The sequence below is a fragment of the Rhinolophus sinicus genome, linkage group LG06, assembly GCF_036562045.2.
Source record: "Rhinolophus sinicus isolate RSC01 linkage group LG06, ASM3656204v1, whole genome shotgun sequence".
NCBI classification, from domain to species: domain Eukaryota; kingdom Metazoa; phylum Chordata; class Mammalia; order Chiroptera; family Rhinolophidae; genus Rhinolophus; species Rhinolophus sinicus.
In genome coordinates, this window is record NC_133756.1 from 145,889,311 (window position 1) to 145,909,297 (window position 19,987).

At 41.6% G+C, this 19,987-nt stretch overlaps 1 protein-coding gene across 7 annotated transcripts in view; it reads left to right on the plus strand.

Annotated features, from left to right (window-relative positions):
• PRR5L (proline rich 5 like) overlaps window positions 1-19,987 on the plus strand; it is a 127,665-nt gene that overhangs the window by 8,561 nt on the left and 99,117 nt on the right. The window contains exons 2-3 of one of the 7 annotated variants that reach the window (XM_019738574.2): window positions 8,959-9,009; window positions 15,355-15,473. The exons of 2 other annotated variants lie outside the window; for them this stretch is intronic. The gene's annotated coding sequence lies outside the window, so the exon portion shown is untranslated. Of the gene's footprint in view, window positions 1-3,903; window positions 3,922-8,958; window positions 9,010-15,354; window positions 15,474-19,480; window positions 19,672-19,987 lie in introns of those variants that run through there. 4 more of the 7 variants (XM_074336216.1, XM_019738570.2, XM_074336219.1 and 1 more) reach the window with 4 other exon arrangements.

The window sequence follows — 19,987 nt, forward strand, 5'->3', positions numbered from 1 at the left end:
TGAAGCAGAGAGTGAAAATATCCTTGTTTACTCTTCTCTGGCTTCAGTGGTTAGGGTAAGAGACCTTCTACTTATAAACCCACCCTAAAAAGACACAGGGCCTTCCCATTGTGGAGGTTTGATTGCAACTCTCTGGAAGAAACAGCCAGAGGGTGACAACTGTGAACTTAGGGAAGTACATAATTGCAGTTGTTTAGCCCAGGCTTGCATTTTCTTGATAGAGGACAGCAAAAAGCCCTATAAAAAAAACTAATAGCTGTGAGTCATTTCCCTGCATACCAGGCACCAGACACGGTAGGTTTTCAAATGTTTCATATACATTGTCATTTAATCCTCATAGCAATTCCATGACGTAGGCACTGGTACAAAACCGGAGTTAGAGATATAAAGTGATTTGCCCAGAGACACGTTGCTGGTAAGTGGCTGAGGTAGGTATTGTTTAAATGACTTTAGCTGTGCATCGACTCATGAACTAGGATATTTTATTATCTCATTTACAAGTAAGGACATAGCTAGGACAAGTGCCAGGGGAGGTTGATTCAGCCATTCAATGTTGTCCTCAGGACACTCGGTCTTTTTTCCACTTCTCTGCTCTGCCATCTTCCAATTGTTTTCATCTTCAGGAATAAATAGGGCTCTAGCAGGGACATCTAGACATAGCAACGTTCAGAGAAAGAAGAGAGGGTCAGTTTCTTCCTAGAGCTTTCTCCTCTGAGTGAAGAAACTTCGTCCAGAAGCCCCTTCCCACTCTTTCCAGCCAGCTTTTCCCACAGGCACACGATTTATCTCATTGGCCCGTTCTGTCACTTAGCTATTCCCAAACCAATCACTGGCAAAGGGAATGGAGTTACTGCTAGGCCAATTAGGACTGTCCCTGGGATTTGTATTGGAAGTGGGTCATTCCCCAAGGAGGGGAGTTCCCTGAGCAAAATTAAAATTCTATTCAGAAGGCAGAAGGGGAAATGGATACTGAGAATTTGGGTGGAGGAACCAATAGTAGTCAGCACGAGGACAAAATTAAACATATGAGATGTGATAAAAAAATACAGTGAATGTTTAAATAAAAAAAATTATTACAGTAAAAGATACATTGCCGTTACTCCACCTCAAATACTCCCCCTTGCTTTTAACACACTTATCCCATAGTTCTTGCCACTTTCTGAAGCAGCTCTGGAAGTCCTCTTTTGGGAGTGTCTTTAGTTGTGCTGTCTTGGCTGCCTCGATGTCCTGAATCGATTCAAAATGTTTTCCTTTCATGGTCATTTTGACTTTGGGGAAGAACTAGAAGTTGTACAGTGCCAGATCCAGTGAATAAGGTGGATGAGGACACACCGTAATATTTTTATTTGACAGAAATTGCTGTATACCAGAAACGATGTGTGACAGAGAACATTGTCATGATGGAGGATAAAGTAAAGACACTCATGAAACAGGACTTCCAGAACTGCTTCAGAAAGTGGCAAGAACAGCAGGCTAAGTGTGTTTGAAGAGAGGGGGAGTATTTTGAGGAGGATTAATGGCAATGTGTTTTTTACTGCAATAATTTTTTTTACTTAAACATTCACTGTATCTTTTGATCATACCTAATATGCTGTCAAACTCAGGAGTTACTAGTTCCTGCACTGTTCCGCATCTTGGCCAAGACTTTCCTTCCATTGCAAGAGTTGATTATTTAGGAGGGAACTTAATAAACCCACATCTGTCCCTGCTCTCTGTCTGCAGGTCCCATCCTCTATGAGGGAGGGCTTGAAAGCTTGATTTAGGGTAGATCATTAGGAGTGAAGTGGTTGAATTTTTAAATATCCCAGTCTCAACGAGATGATTTTCATCTTGGGGACCTTTCATCTGGGAGACTGCCATGTCACATTCCCTGGAGTCTTTCAGGAAAGGTCCTTTTGGCAGCTTACAGGACTGGTTTGATTAATAGGACAGGATCTTTTTCAGCTTTAGAGGACTTTGGAAAGATGGGCTTGTCCTTCCATTCTGGGAATCACATTTTTAGCTGATGGGATAGATATGGAGTATTATTCAGCAAGTCTTCACTCACCTCGCCTCCACCTTGGGACATAGTATACTTCTTGCTCCCCTGACTGACTGTAGTCTTGCCCTTTGACTTGCTTAGATCAATGGAATGTGAGTGGATTTGACGCTAGCAGAGCCTTTAAATAATGCTTGCACTGTTTGGCTTCCCTTGTGCTCCTGAGAAGAGCAAAACTTGGATAGCCACCTCCCCTTGTCTCTGGGCCCCAGAATTAGTCACATGGAACAGAGACCAACTCAAACTGAAGTAGAGTCTCTCTAGCCAACATGCAGACCTGTGAGCAAGACAAAGAAATGCTTAGTTTGGTAAGTCACAGGTTTTTGATTTTGCAGCAGCGCTGTTGCAATAGCTGACAGCTACAGGTGGTAGTGTTGAGTGTTGCGCAATGGGTACAGATGGTGTGGTGGACATATAGGACAGGCTGTGAGGACATGTCCCATCAAAGCAGCCCCTGTGACAGCAAGTGTCGAGTACAGCTCAAGGGGGGAATGAACGGGAGATGTTTTGGTGAGTTTCTTAGAACGGCCCAAAATTCCAAGAAATTTCTATAAACTCTTCTCTGACCCATTTTCACCAAAATAAGCTTCATAGCCAAGAAATTGCTACACACAGTTTCATCATCAGTGCCCAAACATTATAGAATGTAGTGGAAAGGGCACTGGACATAGTTTGCTTTTGTACCACAGTTCAGCTCATGTCTGTGACTTTGGATAAGTCGTTTAATCTCTCTGAACCTCCCCTTCTTCACCTGCAAGTTGGCAGTGATTATAAGAATAAAACGGGCATATCCAGCTACAGTTTACCAATTGTACTTCTAGAGGAAGTGAGGTCGGCAAACGAAGGCCAGTAAATGGCACATTATCAAGCCAATTACCACAATGGGCTTACTCCTGATGGAAACACTGAAAACAACATAGAACGCAGTCCGGAGCGTTTTCTCAGCTGAGTGGCTAGGGAGCAGGGTTATTTATTTATACTGACTTTGGTCAGCCATTGGTTGAAGGTTGCTGAGGTGGCATGGTGGTGGTATTAGCTACTGGGCCCTTCCAGCCTGCCTTGTGCAGAGTGGACACTGGTAGCCAGAGAAAGCATGAGGCAAAGAAATGCAGAGGCAGGTCATTGAAAGCCAGCTCAGCGTGCCTGAAATGGTGCCACCCAAGAGAATGTGGGCAGGGCAGCCACCGCATCAACTACAGGGTGAAAGGAGGGAGGAAATAGCTTGAGAATGCAGTGACTGAGTTCAGAGAAGTCAAAGGGCATCAACATGTCTTAATTCGCATATTTTAGTGCTGGTCCTATCCAAAGGGGTGGCTGCTTGGCATAGCTGTTTTTAGCAAAAACCTTACAGAGATAAGAGAAGAAAGACAGAGGGTGCCCCCCCAAAAAATGCATACACATCTTATGAAAGGAAAAAACTGTAATAAAATTACAATAATATATACCGATAACAAAAGATGAATACAAGTCACGTGTCATGTGTCATATGTGTCAATACAAGTCATATTTTTTTGGCACCCCCGGCATATACCATGTCGTGGTGACCAGTCTAACATCGATGTGACGTCTTCACAACTGCAGGCATGCATCCCTGACTTGAATGCAGGAGTGCTGGGGAAGCACATGTCCTAGTGGAGAGGCCTTGCTGCTTGGACCCTGATGGCCCAGCCAGAGGCAGAGGCCTGCTTGCCTAGCCTTCTCTTGAGTTGGTACACGAGGCTGAGTTAAATTATAGGTCATCTAATGAGCTCCCTGAAATTACAGTTTAAAAAATGCTCTATGTACAGATTACCTCGCTTAAGATATCACTTTTTTTTTTTTTAATGGACTGAAGAGACGTGGAATCTTTGGGAACAGATGAACATGGCAGTTCTCCTGGCACAGTGAGCTATTGGTGCAGTGGGGCTGTGCTAAGCAAGTTTTTCTTCTTTGCTCTGATAGACGGTAGTGGTGGGTGGTGTTGGGATTTGGGGATGCCCATCAATCTCCCTCCCCACTGAGTTCTAACCTATTGAGATATAGACACAAGGGGAAAAGTATTGAGTTATAAATAGCAAAAGGTTGGAGACCATCTGAATGTTTGTTCACAAGGGGAAGGTTAAGTGAATATAGTACATCTATTATAAATGGACTACTGTGCAGCTTTAAAGAAGAATGAAACTGCTCTCAGAATACTCACGTGGAGAGAACTCCAAGAAAATGAGCAGGAATGGGAAGAGGGGTGGTAACATCATTTTGTGGTGTCTTCCATATGCATAAAGGAAATTTGGAAGGAATAACAAGAAAAGACTAATACGTAGAGCTTGGGGATGGAAACAGGGTGGGCAGGAGACTTTGCACTGAATACCGTTTTGGGGAAAGCATGTAAATGTATTGCCTATATATAGAGAGATCTAGAGAATGACTCGGAGTGGGGAAGACAAAGAGGAGATGGGTTAAACTGGTTGTTTTCCTCTCATAGTAAGTCATCTAGCTGTCCCTCATCATGACTTTGGGCAAAGAAAAGGACAGATAGGAAAATACGAGAAAATACAAGTGAAGACTAGAAGGTGGAGGTGTATACTCTGCCTGAAGGTGGAGAGGACCATCTCCATCTGCTGGTTCTGCCATTGGTGCGTTCCCTACATCTCAGTTCACTGGGTGTCATGGAGCAGGTGCGTGGAAATATGGCTGCTAAGGTCTGAGGCAGCTGGAGTGCTGCGTAATCTGCTGACACAGCTCTGTATTGTTACCCACTTGGGAGGCAGTATCGGGTGAAGATGAAAAGCATGGGATCCAGTGTCAGAATAAACCAATGTTCGAGTCCTGGTTCGGCCATTAACTAGATATGTGGGCTTGAGTATCTAATTCATCCCTTCCGTGCTTTAGTTTCTTCACAGGAAAAACAGGAATAAGACTAGTACCCACCTCATTAGCATGAAGCATCACACACAGGGTGCCCCAGATATCACCTGGCCCACTATAGAGGCTCAGTAGCTTTTGGTGTTTCTTTTTACCAGGTTAGTCATTTATTAGGTTGCTGAAAAAGTAACTGTGGTTTTTGCAATTGTTTTTAACCTTTTAAACCACAATTACTTTTGCATCAACCTAACATTTATGTGGCCAACAGCACAGACCCTAACTGTGTACTTAAGACAGAGCAGAGTCTACAATTTGTCACCTGGTCTCGGCAACCTGCATCTTTCTGACTTTGCTGGCTGATGCCGCCGCTGCCTTTCCATTCCAATTTCTGAGGGCCCGGCGTGGGGCTCCGGAGGAGCTGCTCTGCTGGCAGATGTGTCCTCTAGGATTCCAGCGGTAACGCCAGATGTTGGCGTGCAGCTGTGCTCACAGAACACCCTGTCGATGTTTATTCCCGGCATAATTGCAAAGTAAATGGCTTAATGTTATTGTGAAAATGACTCTAAAGTTAATGGTCCTCTGCTAGGAGAATGCTCCCCCTCGCACCCAACTACACCAGGTAGTTAGTTCTCCGTCTTCTCTCTGTCTCATGGAAAGAAGCCATGGACCCCGACTGCACCCTGGGTGAGAAATGTAGTTGGAGTTCCGTTTGGGATGATTAAATTTGGTTGGGGCAAGAAAAAGCAAAGCAGGTGTTAGCCATGTTATTGGGGATTTCCAACTCTTAATAGTGTTATGTTTTTCACCCCCTTCGCGAAAGAAGTTTTAAGCCACATCAATGCCCAAGGTTCAAAGAGTTAAGTGTGTTTCAGTTTTTAGAAATGCTTCATACATCAAAGATAGTTTTTTCCTCGTCCCCATGTTTTGGTCAGAGACAAGCTTTGCTTTGTTGTGTTGCCAAATGCTGTCTCTTTTTGAGGCAGCAGGTGAGCCAATGACAGACAAGCCTGCCCTTTAGATGCAATCAGACAGAGAAGGCTGTGCTCAGAGCAGGCAAGGGCCTGGGGACCAGACATCTGGCTCACGTCCTATCTCATCGCCAGTGTCTTTTCCTGTATGAAAAAGCCACGCACCTCAAAATAGGAGCCTAGTGGCAGCCACGCACCACTACCTTACCTGCAAAGCCAATTAAATCTACCAAGAGGAAGAGTAGGAGCGAGAGTATGGACACTGTCAACTCAGGAACTGGAGACTGGCGGTTAGACGGTCCTACAGTTACCATTATAACTGAATTTTTCTCAGTGCACTCTGTTCCAGGCAACGTACAGTGGGTGGTTTAATGTGCAGGCAGACCTCAGAGATATTGCGGGTTTGGTTCCAGACCACCGCAATACAGCGAGTATTCCAGTAAAGTGAGTAATGCAGTAAAGCGAGTCGTAATTTCTTGGTGGTGGAGGGTCTTCAATGTGTAAACACACAACATGTGTGAAGCACAATGAAGCCAAGCACAATAAAACGAGGGGTGCCTGTCGTGCTTCCGATCCTGGGCTCTGAAGCTAGACTGCCTGAGTTGAAGTCCCAGCTATGCTTCTTGCTAGCAACTGTGTGATCCAATTGCTTAACTTTTCCATGCCTCAGTTTCTCTTCCATAAAATGATCATAATAGCACCTACTTTATAGGGCTGTTGTGAAAGGTGAATGAGTTAATATGGGCAAAGTGCCTGTTTCATAGGAGTGAATAGGAGTTTAGTCTCAAATACCCTGTAGTGAGCCTTTTTTTTTCTGTTTAGTACCTGGTACTAAAGAGTACTTAATTCGGTTGAATCATGTGGTTGGCAAGAAGGAACTGAAAAAGCTCCCTGTAAATGATTTATGTAACTTGGATGGATGGCAGCTGGCCCCATGGGCGTGGGCTCCTGTGTCCACACAAACAGTCCCTGTTTTTGCCCTGCAACAATCCACGTCTTGGTACCTCACTGAGTTACCCTAAAAGAACTCCTCACACATCAGTGAGCAAGATGGCTTTACTGACAATATTCTGGTGAGGGTTGAGGGAGAGATGCAGGGGTGTATATTGCAGTGCTTACATGCGTCGGACACGACCGCAAACAACTTTTAATATCTCCCTTAGGATTTCTTCCCTCCAAAGTCCCTGTTTGGCTGGGCTTTAAGGATTTCCTTCGGTGTCCTTTGCCCCATACCAGCCTCCAATGTTGTTCTCCTCTCTGCCCCTTGGGGACTTGAAATTCCTTACTCTTTTGAGTAAGCAGAGCCATTCGGCTCTGCCCCAGCACCAGCGCACAAACTTACCCAATCAAACGCATCATAGGCCGACATCTCCAACTTGATTCATTTGATGTATCAAGAGGGGGCTTCCCTGAAGGGCATCAAAGAAATTTGCAGTTGCCCATTCCTCTACTGAGTACCTACCGCTCTTTTATTTAGTAACTCTGTGACAGGTGGGCAAGTTACTCAACTTCTCTGAGTCCAGGATTACTCGTCTGAAAAGCGAAGATAATGATAGGGCTGGTGGGGTTGTTGTGAAGACCAAGTGATGTCATGCCTACAAAACAGAGCAGTGCCTGGTGTTTGATAGGAATAGTGTCTATGATTTTGAATAAATAATAGCCTAACCTCTCACAAAACCTAAACGGGATTTCTCTCAGTAGAAAATGGGCGTTGGCAAGTTTCTATAAGTTGTGTATAAGGCACTACAGGGCACAAAGAAGTGAACTGTTAGGTCAATCTACATGGTGATGAGAACTTTTGCAAGCTACTTAATCACTTTTCTCATTAGTTTCCTCCATTGTAAAATGGGGAGCATAATAGTACTTGTTTATATGGCTGTTGGAGAGATTAAATGAGGTAATGCATGTAAAAAACAGAGCCAAGTCCAATTTAAAAGTTTAGAAAACTATAGCTATTTTTATTAAATGCTTATGCTTTGACTTGGACCTATTAGGAGAGGAAAGTATGTTTGCCTCGTTTACTGGTATAAAATTCAAATTTGTAAAGTTCACATGTATTTAGGAAACCTCAATGCTATTTTACTAAAGACTTTCGTCAAGACAGAAATTATTTCATGTAAGCTGATAGCTTTGGCTTTAGAAAATTTAAATTACTACACAATTTGTAAACGTACTAATGATTCTCTCTTGATATTTAGTTTAGGACATCTTAATTTCTTTTTAGGCTATTAGCTTTGTTAGTAGTTTCCTCTCATCAGTTACACATTAAGAATTAATTTGGGGTATGAACTAATAGCCCAGCGCTTCTGACCAGTCTTCTCTTTGATTTTGTGTAAATTGTGAGCAATTGGCCATATTCCACGAGCAAGTAGTTATGAAGATGGAATATGCATGAGCCGAGTTTAGTGTTGGGATCAAACAGGGCTTGCAACAAATGTGATGTGATGTTGTAAAGGGTATGAAAAATCAGTGTCGTGCTGTGGAGTGATTAGGCATAAATGCAGTTCACACAGATGACTGTAGTTACCTTGCCCCAAACAAGTCCTTCCAGGATTAGCTGCCAGAGGAAAGGGATGGGTGTGTTAGGAGGAGAAAGCATCCAGATGTTTCTCTTTTGGGATGGGGTCTAGATAACAAGGAGACTTTTTGTTTAGGACCAGGACCTGATGAAATCAACCTCCTCCTGATCCTTCAACGGATTTGATTGCAGGGGAAGTTTATCAGGCTAGGCCAGGAGTGGACAAAATTTTTCTGTGAAAAGCAAGATAGTAAATATTTTAGGTACTGAGGACCAAAAGGTCTGTGTTGAAGCTAGTCAACTCTGCCACTGTAGAGCAAAAGCAAACATAGACTATACATAGACTAATGGGTCTAGTTATATTCCAATAAAACTTTATTTTAAAAATGTGATGAGCTGGATTTGGCCCTTGGGCTGTAGTTTGCAGACTCAGTCTAGGCTAAGGCTCTGAATGGGGAAACTGGAGAGAGGAGAACCCAAAGCAACACTTGTCTGAAGCAGGCTAGCATCTGGGTTGATGGATGAAATAGGGGCAAAGGAAGTTTGGGCACAGAGAAGCTTCAAACCCCCTTTTCTCTTCTGCTCCTTTACAGGGTTTGCCAATCTTCATGAAGGCAACGAGCTGGAAAGGCAATAGAACATGGGTAAGCATGTGTGGACTGACTGGGATCAGATTTGAACCCTAGGGCTCTCCCAGTGTAGCTGTGTGACCTTGGGCAAGTTTTCCTACTGCTCTGAGCCCATCTGTAAAATTGGGATGATAGAATCCATCTCATAGAGTTGTGAGGACTAAATGAATTTTGTTATATAAACTGTTCAGCACATATTAAATGGTAAATGTGGATGTTATGGGCAATTTAAGAAAAGTTCAAGAGTAATTTTGCCTTTTGGGGGCATTTTTTACCTCTCTTACAGACTTTAGAATGTAACTGCCCATAAGCTGGGTCTGTAGTCAGAGTTATTTGATTAGTTCCGTGCGTGATATACCCAGGAATGAAATGGTTGATTCATAGGTTTTGCAGGTTTGGCTTTAGTAGATACTAAACTGTTTAGTAGACACTAAGTGTCTTTCCAAAATGGTTATACCTATTTGTATTCTCATGAGCTGTGTTATGAGAGTTCCAGTTTTTTATCATTCTGGTTTCTGGTGGTTTTCACTGGCATCTTCCAGGGGAGTAATGAGTTTGTGCACTTCTTCATACGCTTATTAGCTATTTGAATATTCTCTTCTGTGAGGTGCCTGTTCAAGTACCAAGTGCTCTGGTTGATTTGTAGAAGTTCTTTATATAGGGTGGATATGAGAACTTTAGCTATTACAGATATTTTCTGATAAACAGAAGCCCCTGATTTTCATATAGTTCTATCTATCAATCCTTGTTTTACTTTTTTAAGTTCAATGATTTAGTAAATTATTTGATACTATTTATGTCACACTGCTGCTAACACTTCACATGGCTGATCAATACACACTAATTAGATCATTGAATTAGCTAACTAATTTCCTTCTGATCCTGAGATTTGATGAATCCATGAAACTCGGCCAATTGGTGTTTGTTTGGGTTCATTTTCAACTCTCCTGAAAAGGATGGATAATGGATGTGTGGAGCTGCTGTCAGCTATGAATCAGTATGTACACTGAGGCTGGACTTTTTGGAGTGCATAAGCCTGCATGAGGACAGGATTTCAGGGGTGAGTGATTTAAGTGGTATAGTGGCAGGGAGTGTAGCCACGGAAGAGTTCTGGATATCTGGGAAAGTGAGCATGAATTAGGAGGAGGTGGGTCAGAGGATAGGTGGAAGGGAAGGGAGATGGGTAGAAAAAGCGAAAAAGAAGGTTTATATTTGGTTGCAAATGTCAGAGATTTAAATATAACAAAGGAAGGTGTGCATGGGAGTTGGGTCCCAGGAGAGCTAGTTTCCTTAACTTTCCCTTAGTTTTCACTAGAAAATCCCTCATAGTCCAAATCACATACCAATGATTTTTTTTTTTTAATAATAGAGGCACTTAATACCCACCACATTTTTTTCTCTCTTGATGGGAAATAAAATGGGTTATTAACTCTCGAATATGTACTGTATGAAATAAAGGGAATAAAGGAAATTTAGAACTAGAAGCAAGCACTGTGAAGAGTATATATCCCAGGTCAAGAACGTAGAACTAGTCCAGCCTAAATTCCTCCTTTCTTTTGAAGGTTCTGTGTAGGTCGTATTGGAAGAATCATTTTATCAGATAGAAATCTTGTTTGCAAGTGACTGAAAACTGAACTTGGAGGCCTCAATGACAAAAGGAAGGTTTTGACTCTCATAATTGAAAAGTCTAGAGCAAATGTTGGCCTTAGGTGAGGCTTTTTCCAGCAGCTCAAATGACATCACTAAGGACTGGGATTTTCTCCATATCTTCATTCTGCCTTCATTCCTGTTTACTTCATCCTTTGCTTTTATGAATGGTACACCTCCATCCCCTCGTAGTTCCCCAGGCCCCTGTCATGGGAGCAAAATTACTAAAGCAGTTGTAGCCCTCATCCTACACTGTACACAGGAAGATGGGAGGGAATCTCTTCCAATGTCTCCTGCTGAAGACCTGGGATTCACAACCTCTCATTGGCCCAAATAGGGTCACATGACCATGCTTTACCCAGGCACATGGCCGGGAGTCTAAGGCAGGCTGACTGAGTTAGACAGTGAGGAGCCTACACGGAGCTGGGTATGAGTTGGTCTCACCAATCTGTAGGGCGGAGCGTGGGAGAGGAGTGCATTGCCCAACTAAAGGAAGGGTGCTGATTCCAGAGAAACATCAGACAACTCCATGATATCTGGCAAGGGGACTTGGAGCCTCAGGGAAGCTTTCATGAACAAAGGACAGCCTTGTGATTTGGGAGTCAAAAGGCTAACAAAGTGCAGCTTCCTGAGGTAACTAACTACCTGCTGGGTCAGAAGGCCTGACCGGATTGTGGCTCCCGCGCCAACCTTTCTGCGTCTCAAGTTCCTTATCTGTCTGGTGTGAAAATGATTCCAGCCCTCTTGTTATTGGAGGAGTAACTGAGAGAATGTTTTCAGGAAGGCTTTGGCCAATATAAAACCATATATGTGGATATGAATGTGTGGTGGTTGTGCTGCTAAAGACCGCAGCAGGAGTAAACAAATCCCAAATGTAGCATTTCCATTTAAAGTTTGGCTTTTGAAGGTAATATTTGTGCAAAGTAAACTTTTGGCTGGGCCATAAATAATAGTGACCAAGACCACAGTGCTGAGTATGATTCAAGTACTAACCCCTGATATCTATTAAGCACTTGTGACGTGCCAGGCACCGTTCTGAGCATTTGTCTTATATAATTTCATTTAATCTTCAAACAACTGTATGAGTTAAGCACCATTATTATCCTCATTTTACAGATGAGGAAACTAAGCCACAGAGAGGTTAAGCAACTTGCCCAACATTCCCCAGCTAACAATGGTAGAGCTGGGCTTCAAATCCAGGCAGGCTGTCTCTAGAACCTGAACTCTGAACCGCACTATATTATCCATAGCTAAGAGTGTTGAAATCTACCCATTTGTAAGTCAAATCACGGAGCCAAATTTACCTCCACCAGTTTGTGCACTAATATATCTAATTAATGCAAAATATGTTAATGGACTCATTCACCTGCGAAAACAAATATCTAAATAGAAGCCTTTATTTATGTTGGTGTCTTTTCTTGTGGTGACTTGATTCTTTAGCTTTGATCGGTGGGTGTGTGGACACATCCCAAGACAAAAGCATGTTATTTGTGGGAGCATAGTTTCTAGAGTAGAAAGAGTTTGGAATCAAAAGACTAGAATTACAGGCACAGTTCAATCAATTACCAGCTATAAAGGTTTCACATTTCTATTTTCTCATTTGTAAAGTAGAGATCGTGTCTACTCCCAAGTGAGCACGGGGCCAAAATCAGATGGTGCATAAGACCGTCCTTTGAGAGCTCAAACTCTACATAGATCTAAGACACTTATTAATGTTCTGATTAATAATGCTCCCAGAGACCATTGTGCTATCAATGAATTAAGTTCCATAGGAACAGATTTTTAATACTATCTGCATTTCCATGGGATTGTGCTTTTAAATTTGCTTGGAGTCTGGCTCTCCTAAGTGGCTTGATTTCTTTCTGTGGAGCTATCCTGGATCATCTCTCAGTATGAGGTAATAGGTTACCTTTCCTATTTTGGGGGTCCACCTGAAGTCAGCATAAACCGATGCTTCATGGTCATAATGGCAGCCTGTATAAGCACACAGATCTCTACCTCTCAGGTCCAGACTCCTGTTTAGCACCACTGGTGGATTCACCCACAGGTATAAATATTTTATTCCCTTTAAATCACAGCTTTTTCCCATCTTACCTGGTTTATCAGTTAGTGTTCCATAGTGGATATTTGTGTGGGGTTTCGTTTGTTTGTTTTGCCTGCTTACCATCTAAAGTCTATTTATTTTTATTCTGGTAAAAGAAGTCCCCATACTGGTTTGGGCAAGTTTAACCCAGTGCTGTGCCGGAGCTGGTGAGTGACAGCCATTAAGTATAAGCCAGTTGTGAAACATGGTCATTATTAAAAATTAAATTATATAAATGCACAATTCAATAACACGCTAAGAGAAAAAGTAATAAATGCTCTAAGTTCATCATTTCTTAATTAGTTTGCTACTTTTTGTTATTATGTATATCCTTGAGAATATTTATGTCAGTTTTATCGATGGTGGAAATATTTACTATATAATGGTGTGCAACTGTGTTCAGTAACATGTTGATGGCTTGCAATTAGCCATGGTAGGAGCATTTACACTAGATAATTCAGCAAATGTAGCAAATCTGGGAGGACTTTCCTCCCAGAATCCGAGTTTAGCCCCCTTTTCAGCTCCAGGGGTTAAGTCTTGATTGATGGAAACCAATCAGTAAGTTCCGTCCCTCTGACCACAGCGAAAGGCTGATTTGGGCCAATGAGTGTTGGAGCCAAGATTTTATTTGCCTGTGGAGAAGATGAAGCTATGGTCTCTGCTTGGGCTGCCACCACAGGGAAGAGCCACTCCTGAATCAATCTAACACATGGAGGAAAGCACACAGAAGCCGAGAGGTGGGAGGCCTGGGTTTGGAAATGTCATTTGAGCCCCTGGATCAAGCTGCACCTGACTTTTATTTAAGTCAGGAATCGACAAACTGTAACGGGCCAGATAGTAAAGGTTTTAGGCTTTTTAGGTCATATTGTTTGTCACAGCTACTCATCTTTGCTATTGCAAAGATACAAAGCCATAGATGACACATAAACCGATGGGCACAGCTGTGTTCTAACAAAACTATTTACACAGGCAGGTGGTGGGCAGGATTTGACTCAAGAGCTAGAGTTTGCAGATCCCTCATCGAAGGCACTAAATTCCCTTTATTGCTTAAGCATATTTAGTTTGGGTTTTCTAACATTGGTAACTGAAAAAGCTTTAACTGACCCAGGTTCTTGGGTTGTGGACAATAGAAATTGATTCTGAATTCCTTCAGGAAAAACAGATTTATTATCAAGAACAAAGGGTAGCTCAAATTCAGATTCCCAAGACAGAGAGTCCCATTGTTCTAGCTCACATGTCCAGGGGAGGATGATTTACTAGTCTTTCCAAGGGCACATGCAAGGGAAAAGGGTTGTCTCTATAGGGAAAATTAGGGAGCTATCATCAGAAGACACAGCACTGGGGGCTGGATCTCCTCCATGAACACAGCGAAAAGTTCCCAAATCAAGTATATTCAGCAGGCACTTTATACATGAAGCTCATCAAAGACAATTTTGTGTGTTAGCTAAAAGCTCTCTTCAATAGCAGCCTGCATCCTAGTGGTACCTCTGCCACTAACATGCTGCGTTGCCCTGGGCAAGATAGGAAACTTCTCTGGGCCTTAGCCCTTTTAAGTACAAAAAGAAGGTGATGACCTAGGAATTTTTAAGACCCCTTTGAGTGCCAAGTTTCGAAGGTTGTTTCCATGTATCAATTATCTTGCCTGTTCATCTCCAAGATTTAATCCTCTGTGCCCAGTGGTTCATCTTTTTGCATAATCACTAGCTGTGAGAACTCCCTCGTGTTACTTAATTTTGGTGAGTATGAATTTCCTCGTCTGTTATTGGCCTTACCCTGGAAAGTGGTGTGAGGATTAGAATTACGTATGCCACATGCTTAGAAGGGCAGTGTGTGCATATTGGTTCAGTGAGGGTTTTGGGGTTAGATTAGCAGGACGCGATCCTTGTTTAGCCTTTTTCTTACTGTACCATTGAGCAGATTATTTAACCTCTTGGACTCTTTGTTTCCTTATCAGTAAAATGGAGATATTTCTAGAACACTTTCCATGGCACTGTTGTGTGGATTAAATGAGATACTGCATATAATATGCTTAGGATAGAGCCTGGCACATAGTAGATAATCTGTGAGGTCTAATTGTTTATTATAATTGCTTGTAATGATTTTATTTGGTTTTTACAAATAGGTTCCTGATAGAAAGTTTCTCCTGTATTTCACTGTTCTTATTACGAAATTTTTCAAAAGTAATTTTTTGAGTTTTGATGCTGTTGGTTGCTTTTAGATATTTCTCTAAAATTGTAAAAGTAATACATACCTATTTAAAAAAATATATTTGGTTTTGTAACCATTGTAGTAGAGTCCTTCTAGTTAAAGTAACAGATTTATGTAAGAAAGGGCATTTATTGGCCTGTATAATTACAAAGTTATCTAAAGCTTAATACAGCACTTAACAATGTCACCAAAGATTGTTTTCCTCTTTCTACACTCTGCTTTCTGTGGGGACCATTTTATGGTGAAAGTATTTCAAGTCATGGCCATCGATGGTTGCCAACTGATCCAGGGGGGCTTCCTGCTTCCTCTTCCACATCCTAGAGAAAGAGAAAAGGTCTCTCCCAGTGGCTCTCTCAAAAAAGCAAGAAAGTTTCTCTCCCATAATCCTGTAACAAATGTCGTGTCAAACCTTATTTGCCCAGATGAGGTCAACAATTCATTCCTGAAAGAAACTGTGCCCACAGAGGTTGGATATCACCAATGTGATGAACTTTCTGAGTGGTCCACACTGTCTAGAGACTCATGGAAAGGAGTATGGCAGGTATGCTTGGGTACAGTCTTCTGATAACATCGTCTAACGTTAAGATAGTGCTGCTGGACTGAGTAAGGATTTCCAGGCCTAATGGAGAAGCTGACAGATTTGCCATAGCTGAAGCTGGAGAAATTGCTGGTTCTCTTCCATGTGAGTTTGACATCTAGGGGACAAAGAGAACAGTGATTGGGACTATCGTGTGGCTTTAAATGAGCTTGAGTCTGAGAACCAGCTCTTCTGCTGTGTAATCTGGATGATTTTCTTAATCCTCCACATTTAATCCATTATGAATTCTAAATCCATTATCTCCTAAATATCTCACCAATCCACCCATTTATCTCCATTTCCATAGCCCTTCCTTACTTTGATCCACCACCACTTATCTAAACCACAGGAGTCTTCTAACTGGTCTTTCTCCTTACATTCTTGCTCTCTGTATTGGATAAGATTGCTTTGGTTGGAAGTAACAGAATCCAAAAATAACATGGCTTAAACACAACTGAGAAGGTAATTTTTTTTCTCATGTAAAATTCTGGGTAGTCCACAGAACACTCATTACAATATCTAAAATTTCAAACACTAATAATGCCAAGTATTGACAAGGACGTGGAGCAACTGCACTCTCATTCACTGCTCATGGGAGTAAAAATGCTACACTCACTTTGAAAAATTGGCTGTTTCTCATGTTGTTAAACAGACTATTACCATATGACCCAGCCATTCCACTCTTAGGTATTTACCCAGAGAAATGAATCCTATGTCTACACAAAGATTTGGATATAAATGCTCACAATAGTAGCTTTGTTCACGATAGCGCCAGTCAATCCAAATTTCTACTAACTGGTGAATGGATTAAACAAGGTGTGATACATCCACACAATAGAATACTGCTCAGCAATAAGAAGGAAAGAACTATTGGTACAAAAACATGGATGAATATCTAACTACTGACGCTGAATGAAAGGCACTAGTAAGTAAATATATACAGTATAATTCCATTTACCTACATGAAGTTCTAGAAAATGAAAACTAATCTATAGTGACAGAAAGCAGATCAGTGCTTGTCTCATGCTGGGAGTAGAGGGAGGGGTGAATTGCAAAGGGGCATGGAAATCTTTTGGGGATGACAGAAACGTTCTGAATCTTAGTTGTGTTTGCTAGTTACATGAATATATGCAGCTGTTGGAACACAGCAAATAGTATACTTCAAATGAATGCAGCGTTTTTTTTCTTGTATATAAATACTATATAAACTATACCTCAATTAATTAAAAAGTTGAAGAAGCAGTCCAAGGTTGGTAAAACTCTCCACAATGTCAGGAACCCAGGACCCTTTTTTCTCCTCACTCCATCATGCATGGCTTCTTCCTCGTACTCCAAGATGGCAGCATCTGGTTTCCAGGCTGCAGAATGTTGGAAGGGACAAAGAAAAGGGCAAAGAACATGTGTTTGCTTCTTAAAAGAGGATCTTAAAAGGCCCTTCCATTTGACAATTCTGCTTGCATGCCCATTGGCCATAATTTAGTCACATGGACTTACCTAGTTGCAAAGGATGCTGGGAAATGTAGTCATTATCCCAGATGATCCATGTCCATAGACAAAGGAGAAAATAGACATTGAGGGACAATTAGCTGACTTAAAGGTCTTCAGCGGCTTCCCATTATTCTCAGAATGAAGTTCAAACGAGCTCCTTGCCATGGCCTCCAAAATTCTGCACGATCTGGCCCTTGCCGTCTTTTGTGCCTTACTCTGTTCTATTTTGGAACTCCAGCGTTTAGCAATTCTAGTCCACCTGCTGGGTTTTACTCTGTTTCCTTCTGCTTGGAACACTTTTCCGTTCCTCTGTGCTTGGTTAACCACTTATTATCCTTCCGCTCTCACTTCATCCTGACTCCTCAGCTTAGGTCAGATCCTTTGTTTGTTTTACACTTACTTTCCCTATAGAACACTCCTCACAGTCTGGAATTTTGTATTTGTGTGACATTTTGATCACTATATTTCTCACATACTAGACTGTAAGCTCCTTTTTGATCACCTTTGTATTCCAGTGTCTAACTCATCCCCTAACAAAGAAGAAACAGCTAAATACACCTTTACTGGGTGAGTGAACGAAGAAATGAATACATGTGCTTTATCTACTACTACTGGTTGAAGTGGGGGTGCCCTGACTTCCACTGAGCCCTGACTGCAAAACAACTCGCTCACTAATTATCTGTGTTAAGGTGTTGGTTTTGCAAGACTCAGTACTATCTCATTTGATCATTTGATCATTTGCCATCTAAATTTTCGTTTCAGTCACCACGTACACTTTGAGTGGAGATCTTTCTCTAAATATTGTCTGCTTGGATAGCAGGGTGTGTGGGAGAGGTGTGATATGAAATGAGTAAAGTTTGTGGAAGTAAAAGTTACTGTACAGTTCATTAACTCCTATTTCCCTATGGGGCAAAGTTGAATTATTTAGTATAGGAACCGATGTGGTGTGTAGAAGCCTCAGGGGAGGACAGCAACATGCTGTAATATGTGTATTTCTTCATTTAACTTGGGAGGCGAGGCTCTGTTGATCTGCTTGAGGGAGGTATTACTCCTAAGTACACGGCATTGGTTTAGACGCAGACACAGCATGGTCTACTTAAGTGGGAGTTTCGACAGGGTAACTACAGGATATTAATAGATTCAGAAAAACAGGTTCTCCAAAGTGCAACTTGTGGTTAGCCAACTATATAATAAACAAAAGTGAAAGCCACTTTTCTTTATAAATATTTTCTTATTCAAAGTATCCTTGTTTTACAAAGCTTTGCCACAGTTAATCCAATTAGTGGGTTTTCTTATAATCTCGGTGAAAATACTCTGATTTAATCTTGCATACATCCCAAAACAAGGTCCAAGACATAAATAGAGCAAAACAGGTAGTGGGGGCTGTGGATGTGACTGAGTGGTTCTCGGTGAGTGTACCCGTCTGGAAACACCTCTCTGTGGGTGTGAAAGGAGCTGCCTCTGGCCCAGGGCATCCCAGACACGGCTCATTTTGTACCCCTTTCACCATTTTGGCCATATCAGCCAACCAACCAGGTATTGTTTACTGAATAAGATGGATTCTGTTCTTTAAACTTAAATTTACTTAGAAAGGCAAACTAAACTACACTTATTATAAAAGAAAATGTTTCATGCCAGCTCCAGCAGGTCAGGAATTTTTCTGCTGTATTCCCTCAGAGCCTAATATAGTACCTCGTAGGTGTTCAGAGAATATTTGTTGAATGAATAAATGTCATTATCATCAATAGCAAAGCAAGTATTTCTCTAAGATAAGCTGTCAATATATCGCTGTTGCGAACAACTAAATATGGTCATCTACTTCCCACATAAAACCTCTTGCGTGTCACTGGCACTTAACACTACATACCACAATTTCTAGGCCACATAACAATTATCACTGCAAAAATGATCTCATTTCCTCCTTTACTTATGGTCTTTCTCACTCATTAGATAGGTAACTCCATCCTTAATGGTTTTGTCCACCCCTGTATCCTTAGCACTTAGTACAATATTTTAAAATATATAAATATGTATATAAATAATGGAAATATATCATTATTATAGTCCCCTGACTACTCTAGTGTGTGTATATATATATGTGTGTATATATATATAATATCTATATCTATATCTATATCTATATATATAATCTTGAATTTGCACATAAGACTTTCTCTTAAGTCCCACTGGTCTTACCTCAGTCAGAATTTAATCACATGGCTGCACCCAACTACCAATGTGGCTGAGAAGCATAGTCCATTCTGGGCAAATAAGTGAAATGTTTTGTTAAAAAAGAAGGGGAGACATCTAGTCATCTCTACCCTAGCCTGGCAATGAAGACCTTTTGCAATCAAGTATCAACCGAGCTTTCCAGATTTTCTTCACCTGCTAGCTGTTCTGAACACTCTGTCTTCTTTGAGTTCCTTTGCTCACTGTCCCTGAAACACACCTAGTATTTTGTCACCCTCTCTTTATTTACTCAGCCCTCTTGGAATGCCTTTTTGCTTCACATCCAAGCCACACCTCTGTTTCCATGAGACTTGCCCTTGACTGCGGGAATCTGAGATGATTTCTTCTAAAGCTGAACTCTTCCAGCCATGACCATGGATGTGATCTGTTCACAGAGCCACGCTCTTCTGCCTCGGATGGCTCTTCTTTTGATGACTTGAACAGCGTAAGTTTTTGGCTGTTAACTTTTTTTACATATTTAGGTCTTGTCCTCCACCCACCACCCCTCATTCTAGATTCTCTGAGGACAGGAGCCCTTTACTCAATGAACATTCCTGGGCCTCCTACCTCATATTTGGCTCTGTGCTCCGTGTTAGGGATTCAGCAGTGAATAAGACACGAGGCCTCGCCTCAACATCTTAAAATTTCCCATGGAATCTGGTTTTGAAACTTCCACATGTGAAGTGCTTTACAAATTTCTGTTGCTTTGTTGAGCAATAACAGCTGACATTTATTTAAATGATTATTACTTATATTCATAA